Source organism: Otolemur garnettii, unplaced genomic scaffold (assembly GCF_000181295.1).
Source record: "Otolemur garnettii isolate 467f Iridium unplaced genomic scaffold, OtoGar3 scaffold00189, whole genome shotgun sequence".
Classification (NCBI taxonomy): Eukaryota; Metazoa; Chordata; class Mammalia; order Primates; family Galagidae; genus Otolemur; species Otolemur garnettii.
Window position 1 is genome coordinate 2,509,723 of NW_003852584.1, and position 9,845 is coordinate 2,519,567.

The window sequence follows — 9,845 nt, forward strand, 5'->3', positions numbered from 1 at the left end:
ATTGCACTCCCACGTACTCAGCAGCCTTATTCATAATAATCAGTAGAAAGGACAGGGTGTCCATCAACAGATGAATGGATAAACACCATACGGTAGACTATTACTCACTTAAAAAGAAATTACATTCTGGGAGAGAGGGGGAAGGAGGGGGTTGGTAAGCTCTCACCTAACAGGCACAATGTAGGGACACATGGCACACCTCCCGGGGGAGAGGCACAACTGCAACTTGGACTCTACCTAACAAACACAAACAAGGCAACCTAACATCTGTATCCTCATATTAATCTGAAGTTAAACAAAAGTAATTACATTCTGAAACACGACACAACATGGGCAAACCTTAAGACATTATGCTAAGTGAGAGAAGCCAGGCATAAAAAGACAAATAATTGGTATAATTCCATTCATATAAAATATGCAGAATAGGTAAATCCATAGAGACAGAAAGTACTGGGTGTCCCAAAGGTCACCACATACAGAGAAAGTGGTAAATTGTGCCAAATGCACAAAATACTCATTAGAAAATTTTATGAAGAGGTGGCCAACACACAGAGAATTAAAAAAAAAATTTTATAATGAATATTTTGTAAATAAAAGTACATTTAGCTACAACTTTCCCTTTTGCCGATGTATGGTGACTTTTGGAACACCCTGTAGCATAGATGTTACTAGAGACTGGGAGGAGGAGACGGTGGGGAGTAATTTCTTAATGAGAATAGAGTTTCAGTTTGAGAAGATGAACAGGTTCTGGAGATGGATGGTGGTGGAGGTGGCACAACATTTTGAATGTACTGAATGCCACTGAGTTGTACAATTGAAAGTGGTTAAAACAGTTAAGTCTATATTATAAAGAAAAGAAAATGTTTTCCATTGGGAAAAAACCCAACAGTATCCCTTATCATTGAAAACAAAAACAATGCCACCAAAATTATGCCAGCTTTCCTGCTGCTTTGTTAAAGAAACATGAACCAGCCTTAGAGCAATCACTCACTGTTAAAGATGTCAGAAATTTTGAGGTGAGAAGGATTCAAAGAATCTCAAAAGTATCTGTGTCTTCCCGATGAGAAGCAGTGTCAATTAATGCTTGTTTATGATCTGTCTTTGGACTGTGGTCGCGAGTGCCTCAGTCTCTGGAAATCTCCCTTTTGCTGGCGGTTTCCTCTCCAGTCTTTCTAAACAATCCCTTCTGAATCTATAGTAATCACTCCCCCTACATGCATGTTCTCTGGTGGTTTTCCATAGTGCTTTTGTGCGTGACAGACAATCGTCAGGAGAGCTTTCATCTTTTATCCATTTTACAGATGAACCCCAGAGCCGGCAAGTCATTTGTCAGTCAAGGTGACCGAAGGCTGGTAGGAGGCCCAAGCAGAAAAGCTTCCCCTCTCCCTACAGCCCAGGGCCGTGGCAGGGCATCCCTGTGTTAATTTTCTGACTCTACTCTGCACAAAATACCAGGTGCTGAGGTCTCAAAACATGAAACCAAGACACAGCCACAAGATGGTCCCGGATCAACAGGTCTCCCTTTGGCTACCCAGGCCCTGCCTGCATTTGAGGAGGTTATACTCACTTGCCCTGGTACTGGACTGAGCTCCCAGGATACCAGGGTTCAAATCCTGACTCTGCCAACTGCTTGCTATGTGGCCTCAGGCAAAACTAAACAAACCACAAAACCTCTAGGGGACTCAGTTTCAATGCAGGTTTCACAACATAGAGAGGGTAAAGGAGCTAGACCATGTGAGCACTTCTCATGCCTTGAGGGACCTTTGGACTACTAACATGGGAGTCAGCTGGGACAGGGGTTTACCCTGCAGGTTCCAGGACACCCTCCTCTCCCCCCCTGCCCCCAGGTCTTGCCAGTGGAGTCTGGAGACAGCCTTCTGGGAGATCCTCAAGTACTGAAAGCCTGAGACCCCCTGGCTAGGTCATCTTGGAGGACCCCCCCTTCCAAGGCCCATTCAGAGATCCCTGGTCCTCATGGAAGGGGGACTGGAATTTTGGAAGGTGATAATTCACTGGGTTGTCTTCCCTTTGGCTATACCCCACCCACGGGGAGGAAGCACCAATTTCCTTCATCTGACTGGGGAAGAGTATTCGTTTATTTTTTCCTTAATCTGACTGGGGAAGAGTATTTGTTTATTTTTTCTGTGACCTGGGCAGCATAGATGAAAGACTCCCTTGCAAAGTTAGGAACTCCTGGCTGTGATTGGGAGGAGGGGCAGACTGTGGGAGCTGAGGACTCCCTGGTTGGGCCCCCTGGGGTGGAGAGAGTCTGTGGGACTCAGGAGGGTTGCAGGTTTTAAGAACTGCAGACAAAGTTAGGCATAGTGGCTCCAATTCTGCCTGTCTTGAACCCCAAGGAGACACCCCCTCTTTTTAGGGGCCTTTTAGTGTCTGTCCTTAGAGGGCGTGGTTCAGGACCCCAAAGTCAGGTCGAGGTGCCAGAGTTCAAAGTCAGTCCCGTCAGGGGGATCCACCCTCACCCCACGGTGCTCAAAAAGAAGTGACGGTTTCCCAGCCCCGCGCAGGGCCCCACCTAGCCCAGTACCTAGTCTCTAGAGTCACAGCGGGAATATGACCCAACAGAGAAACGGAGCCTCAGAGAAGGGTGGCCCTAGTCCCAGGTCCCACGCACGCGAAGAGTTCGAGTTCCCCGCGCGGCGCTGCTGCGCGTCTCTGCAGAGTCAGGGACGCGCGGAGTCCGCCAAGCGCTGGCGGAGGTGGTGCACCGGCCCCGCGCGTCCGGTCTGCGTCGCAGCCTGCGTCCCAGCCACTCTGCAGAAGCTCCCGCTGGCTTTCCCGCCGCTCCCGTCCCCTGGACCCCTCAAGTCGACCTCCTGGTTCCCAGCTTCCAGGTCCTGCGTGGAGTCGGTCCGGGAGCGATGGAAACGAGAAGTTTCCCTTACGTTTTGCACATTCCTTTCACTCTCCTCCCAACATTGCTGTGTGACCTCGGGCAAGTAGCTGCCAGTCTCTGCTCCTTGATTCCCAGCCCTAATTTAGGGGCTGCAAGAAGGGACCTTGGTCACCTACCGCAGTTCCTCCGGCTTCTCCTGCGCGCTGCCGGTAGCCTCTCCCTCCCGCCGGCTCTGGGGCTGCAGTGAGCTCAGGGCAGCTGTACCCCAGCCATTCCACCTCCACCGCCCCACCCCACCCCGCCCCTGCCGTTCATTTTCCCTTTCACTTTCTCTGCACACCACTGGGTTTGGCCTGGCTGGGGAGCAAGCAGGCGTGTGCTGTGCCAACCATGTGCTTTCCTATGAGCGTCCCTGTTACTCTCCAACAAGAGGTTTCTCTTCCAGCCAGCTCTTCCCACAGGGCAGACCCGCTTCCTGGAGGGTTACAGGCCAGGAGTCAGAATGACCTGGGTGGGTGGGGTGATCTCCCTGGCTGGGAGCACAGCCCATCCCTGGGTGGCCCTCTGTTTTTCTCCTGCTCCTGCAGGGCACACGGGCCCTAGATGAGCTCGCTGAGAAGTTCTCTTCTGATGCAAGCCCTGGGAGGAAACGAGACTCCCTCAGGGCCTCCACTGGACGGAAACCGGCTTTGATAAGGCCATGTGCCCATCACTATGCCCCCAGGTGGCAACACTCCCTTCCATCCTTCCCCAGAGGTCTTGGTCTTCTGCTCTGCCCTGGCCGTGAGACCTTGAGGAAGTCATTCCCCATCCCCAGCCTGGACTTCCTCATCTGGAATTGAGTGGGCCAATTCCAGATGGGTCAAAATGACCTCTGATCCCTCTATACCCTTCAAACATTCCCCCCAACAACCTATATGGCTGTATCCCACAGAAACGGCAACCTCTCATCTACCTCTGGGCTCAGAGCAAGCCGACATTTCCAGGGCGTCTGAGAAGAGGGCTCTCACCCTTTCGACTATATGGTAACAGCAACCCCAGTGATACTGGGCTACTATGATGATATTCCAGGCTCTCTGCTAGACTCTTTGATCTCTTGCCATTACCCTATCCTACAGGCATTTCCTGAAGCTCATTTCATGGCCCAGGAAAACTGAGACTCAGGAGGCCTGTCCAGGAGCACACCAACCCAGCCAGCAGTCAGCTGGGAGTCAACCCACCGAGCACCCTACAGAGCTGGTGCTACATGTCTGTGCTATGTTCTCACACATCTATCCTCTGCCCTCCACTTCATCTCAGACAACACCATTTGAAAACTGACGAGAAGGCAGCATCTGTCTGGGTGACCAGCTATTTCCAGGTGCCAGGGGCTCACACCTACACAATGGGGCTGACCCCACTTTGTTTCCCTGCTTCCCCTGAGATGGGGTGGGGTTAGGCAGAGCTCCCATCCTATGAAAGCCTCCTTCAGATGTTTACCCAAAGCCTAACCTGGCAGTGAGAGGACCTCGTGGTTGGCAGAGCCCAGCCAGCATGCTGAGAGCTGACAGACACACCTCCTGCGAGTCCAACTTCTAGAACCCTTCAGCACTGATAAAGCCCCCTCTCACATTCCAGGCACCTGGCCAATCCAAGTTTTCCTCTGGTGGAAGCAAATACACAACTTCTTCACATCTCCCAACAGCCTGCCCTAGCAGGATACAGACCTCTCTCCTCACCACCAGTGAGGACAAGTTCAAAGTAGTGTTTCTGTTCTTCTGAGACAGCAGGACCAGCCAAGACCTCATACTAAATGAAGATGCATTTTCAGCCTAATTACCTTGGGGCTCTGACAGGTAGGACCCAGCAGGTCGTGGAGCCAGGCAACGCATGGTGTAGGAAGTACAACCAGACAGCGGCTCCTGGAAGCCGTCCCAAGGATGCCTTCCTGTGCTCAGCTCAGAAGCAGGCAGCCTCATCACCAGCTTGTCTCCCCCTGCAGTGGAGAGCTGGCCTAGCAAAGCCCACATGCAAAGGAAGCAAGCAAGGGACTGATAGAAAACTCTTCCTGCAAGGTGGCCCCAAGCTGTCAGATTTCTTGTGGTTGAACACCCTCTAATTTGCCCACACTCCCTTAAGCCCTCTTGTGCCTCTGATGTTAATTTCAGTTCCCTATTGTGGACCAAATTTGGCCAGGACAGAAAGTTGGGAGTTAGTTGTCTGTTGGGGGGACATCCAGCACTGTGACATTCTGAGATGATGACCGCAATGGAACCACACTGGTGCAAGCTGCCAATATCTGCCATCCTCTGCAGGATGGTGCCAGTATCAGAGCCCCACAAATGCCTCAAAACAAACTGAGGGCCTCTGCTGGGGATTAGCAGACTTTCCAGACTCCCCTCCCCTTACCATTCCCAGCCCCACACCAAAGTGCCCTGAATTTTCCCAGAGATCATGAGTGGTCCACCCCTCATTTTTATTCCAAGACATTGGACTAAAACAGAAACTACACTTAAAGAATGTTAGCCCAAGTATGGTACATTGATAGTCAGATGGTTTGGGGTGACCCACAGGTGCAGTGCTAAGTAACGTTAACTCCCACAGTGAGAAAGTTAGTGTGTTTTCAAGTCTCTGCCCAGCCTCCTAATGGCATGAAGGAGAAGGTCTGTTGGGTGCTAATATGTCTCTACCCCCTCTTCCAAATATCTAATGTTCCCATTTCTCAGAGAGCAGCCCTCTGGCCTCAGCGCCTGGTGGTCAGCAGCTTCTGGCTGGTATCTAAAAACTTTGCTCTGCCTTTCTGTTTAATAGCTACCTCCTGCTTGCGGAATTCTTTCTCCTATTTGGTGGCACATAAAGTTTTCTATGAAAATAAAAATGAGTAAAAAAAATACAAGTGGTTTGAAAAAAAATCTATCAAGTAAATAATAATAAAGATGGTGGGTTGAAAGGCAAAAATGATGAGGGTGGTACTGAAATGAATGAAGTTTTTGCATACCTCACGAGTTTTTACTGAAAGAGCCCTGGGCTGGGAGACTAAAGAGCTGGCTGTTACCAAGTGAGTGATCTCGGGCCCCTTCCTTCCCGTCTATAGGCCTCAGTTTCCCTGATATGAGGAAATGAGGATGCCATTTGTCTTTGTGTGGCAATTATTTAGAAGTGATCACTGTTTTCAGAAGTCCCAATGGGGAAGTAGATAGACAAATAAGAAAAGATAAGAGTCAACTTGAAACAGAGCCTTGCTTCATTGGGCAAATACAACTAACAGACAGATGAATGTTAGACATTCTAAGAAATATCATTTTCCCATGACCAAGGGAGAGGCACCTGTCTTGAGACTACATATGGGGTCCCTTCCTATTCTCAGAGTCAGCTGGCTATGATGCCTCCACCCCTGATCCCAGCCCCCTGGTCATGGCAGCTTCATGTCAGGATAGAGATTAGAATGAATTGGCCAGGCCTGCCATCTCTCACCTGGATGACAGCAGCTGCCTGGGTATCTACCTGGTCTCACTACATCTTCCCTCCAGACCACACTCCACAGACCTGAGTCTGATCACGCCCCTGACAACACAGGGCAGAGCAGGGCAGTGGTGTGTATGCCTGTGAGTCCATCTGGCAGCAGAGACTATACACTGGCAACTGGAAAGACCAGGGCAGAGCAGCTACAGGTGACCAGCTATGGCCCCAGCCAGGAGCCAAGAGGTGCCTGAATTAGAGCCAGGCAGGTGAGGATGAAGAGATGGGGAAGGAAAACACAGATGGCTCAGCAGTAGAGTGACAACCTCCAGGGCTGAGTGAATGGGGTCCAGGTGCTGGGAAGAAGGGACAAGTCGACACCAGGCTTTATTTGTGTTAAAGATTCTGTTAAAGACTACTGATGTTCCTCTCAAAGACTCTCCCAGAGATGGTGACTGTTCTGCTAAGACCAGGTCTGCTTGGGAGAAAGTCCTTTCTCTCCTGACTGAGGGGCCCTCATGGCACTGTTAAAGTCAGCTTTGCCCTGGGGAACGTGAATTTCTTTGTCTCAAGTTGGAGTCTAGCAGGACAGAGACCACTGGCAACCAGCAGAAACATTGTTGAGGTTGCCATTCTAGGGCCCCTTGCCAAGCAGTCCCAGGGACAGATGGGGAGGAACACGACCTTCCAAGTAAAGGATAGTGTTCCGTAAAACTCACCAATCTTTTCTGCAGCCTCCCAGACAGACTGCTCAATCCTACCCTTGCGCCATGCCCAGCCCATGCTCACTCCAGGGCTACTCCCCTGCTTTCCCCCTGTTGGTCCAGAGCCATCCTGGGAGGCTTGAGTCCTCGCCTTCACCACCCTTCCAGCTAACCATAATCTTTTACTTTGCTTACTTTTATAAAACTTGTCACTACATTATTTGGCAATAAATCATCAACTTCCCATTTCATAAGCATAGCCCCTGCTATCTCTGGATCCTAAAGCTGTTAACATCTGGGGCCAAGGGTTTTTCTTTTCTTATACTCACTCCAGAGCCTACACAGAGCTGAGCATTTAAAAGATATACTACTCCAAGGTAGTTTGAGTGAAATGAATGGAGTTTGGGATTCGGATGACTGGGGCAGCCTCAAGTTCCAAATGGATAAACAGTCCTTCCCATGAGATTGTAAGGGCTTCATCTTAGGCTTTTTGGTGATCACCATAATTCCTAAATGAGTAAGGAAGAGCAAAGGAAGGAGGCAAGAAAGGAAGAGGGAAAGATGAATAAATGGAGAGATAAGAGAATAGAATAGAATAAGACTGGTTTCTATCCAAACTAAGTAGGAAGGAAGAAGGCACATGAGAATATAGGCCTATAGATGGGAGTTAGTTGGTAGGAAGGCAGGGAAATAATAAAGGTGATTAAGTAGGTAAGAAAACTGATAAGCAGACATGAGTAGGTAAGTACACATAACTACATGGATTGTAGATACAAATAGATAAATTGAAAAGCAGATATGAGTAGGGGGTAGACAGACCAGGTAAGTTTGAGGTAGGCAGATAGGAGGATGGGCAGGAAGGTGGAGAGACAAGTGGACAGTAAGTAAGGACACAGGTGAGTCACTCAAGGTCATAGCAACAAAGAATAGAAACCTCCCTGGCTGGGCCAACTCCAGGTGTGGGGGCAAGTGAGAAAGGATTACGCTGGCTCGGGGAAACCCATGGGGAAGTGCCAGCTTCCGGAAACAGGTGCTCCTCAGTCTGTAGTGCCTGGGGTGAAAGTGCAGTGGGTCTGCCTAGCTGAGAAGCAGCCCGAGGGGAAGGAACGGAAAGCTCCCGGCCAGCACATCGCCTCCCAGGAGGCTGAGCAGACTCCCTGGTTCAGTGCAGGGGCTGTTTCTCAAGAAAGGAAGCCTGGAAAGAGAGAGCATGTGGCCTCTGTCCTCTCTGGTCACTCACAGCTCTAGTTACTCCCCTCCTAAAGGCCAAAGGGGGAGGAAGTTGGAGGGTGACAGGTTGGCAGCCTATGGTGTGTCCCTTTCCAATAAATCAGGCAACATCCTAGAAGACGCTTTTTTTCTTTGGGAAATTCCTGGAACAGGGAGGGACCTCATGGACAAAAATGCCACATAATGAAAATACAGAACAACAAAAACAACAAAGTATAACCAAAGAAAAAGTAAAATATAAAACCCTGGCAGGGCCGCCCTGCAGTCTATGCCAAAAATGCATCTCTGTGTCTCACAATCCATTCACGGACTCAAGGCCAGTTGAGTCTGTCCTCCCTTGCAGCTGTCCTGGTCACAGTGGGCTTGTGTTTGCCCCACACACCAGCCTTGGAGCTGTTAAGCTCTCTCTTGTCAGGAATGGATGTGCCTTTACATTGGACAATGCCCATAAATTCTTAGAACAGTGACTCTGAGTACTATCAACACCTGGAAAGTTGAGGCCCAGAGGGGCCCCTGGGAAGTGCTCAGAGTTACACCTCTTGGAATCAGGGCTCTAGGACAGGCATTCAGGCCATCTGAGGGCATGGCCCATGTGCTTAATCAGTGTGCCAACCCCAGAGTGGGGGCTGCATTGCTTCATTTCTCAGATGAGCATGGCACCCAGCACTGTGTTTTCATGGAACAGGTGTCTATATATTTGTGCATCCATGCAAGAGACTGCAGAAACGATGTCTTCTAGCACTTTAAGCCCCTGGTTTATTTTCCCCCGTTCAATTCTCCTTGTCTGGCGTTTACTCAGAGCTACTTATGCCAGGACTGCCTTGGATGGTTCCCCCGCTACTATCTCATTTAACCCTTACTCCAGTCCTGGGAGATTTATATCATTGCTACCATCTTAGAGATGAAGAAACTGAGGTTCCAAGTGGTGCATGGTTCTGTAAGCAGCAGAGCATGGCCTCAGACCCAGAGCTGTCCAGCTTCCAGCCTAGTTCTTTTTCTATCACCACCCGTCCTGGCTCTCCCTTCCCTGGCTTCTGATTATCCTTCCAGGTGTTTGATTTCCCATTGAGGCCAAGAGTCCCTGTAAGGCAAGGACCTTGACTTTCAGGCCTTGCTAACCTTTCTTGGGGCTGGGTGCACACTTGTGACTCCATGTAGCCGTGAGCCAGCCCCCCAAGTTCACATCCCCAGAAGCTGGCTTCCTGCACAGTTGCAGCTACGCTGCTGCAGTGTCTGAAGGCACCTTCTGAATCATCAGGCTAGTTTCAATTTGAAACTTTCCTACCTATTTTCAGTAGGTTTACGGTATTCCTTTGAGTTATTTAGAAGAGGAAACCATGCAGAAAGTACTGCAATAGACCTGGGCCCATGAGACCCAGGAGCCCCCTCCCCAGGCCATGACCTGAGGCAAAGCACTTAACTTCTCTGTGCCTCAGTTTACACATCTGTAAAGTAGAAATAATGAATGATGGTAGTACAAGAACTATCCATCCATCCTACCACCCATACATCCATTCAACATGGTTACAACTATGTCAATCACACTCAAACTTTATGGCCACCCTGCACATGCTGTATCCTGGTGCTTGTGCCCTGGGCTAGACTTTGGGGGTGTATCA

General features: G+C 49.7%; 1 protein-coding gene across 2 annotated transcripts in view; it reads right to left on the minus strand.

The window, feature by feature from the left end:
- Positions 1-9,845, minus strand: part of CIITA (class II major histocompatibility complex transactivator) — a 52,525-nt gene that overhangs the window by 39,333 nt on the left and 3,347 nt on the right. The window contains exon 1 of one of the 2 annotated variants that reach the window (XM_023507565.1): positions 3,031-3,081. The exons of the other annotated variant lie outside the window; for it this stretch is intronic. The gene's annotated coding sequence lies outside the window, so the exon portion shown is untranslated. Of the gene's footprint in view, positions 1-3,030; positions 3,082-9,845 lie in introns of those variants that run through there. 2 annotated transcript variants of the gene reach the window in all.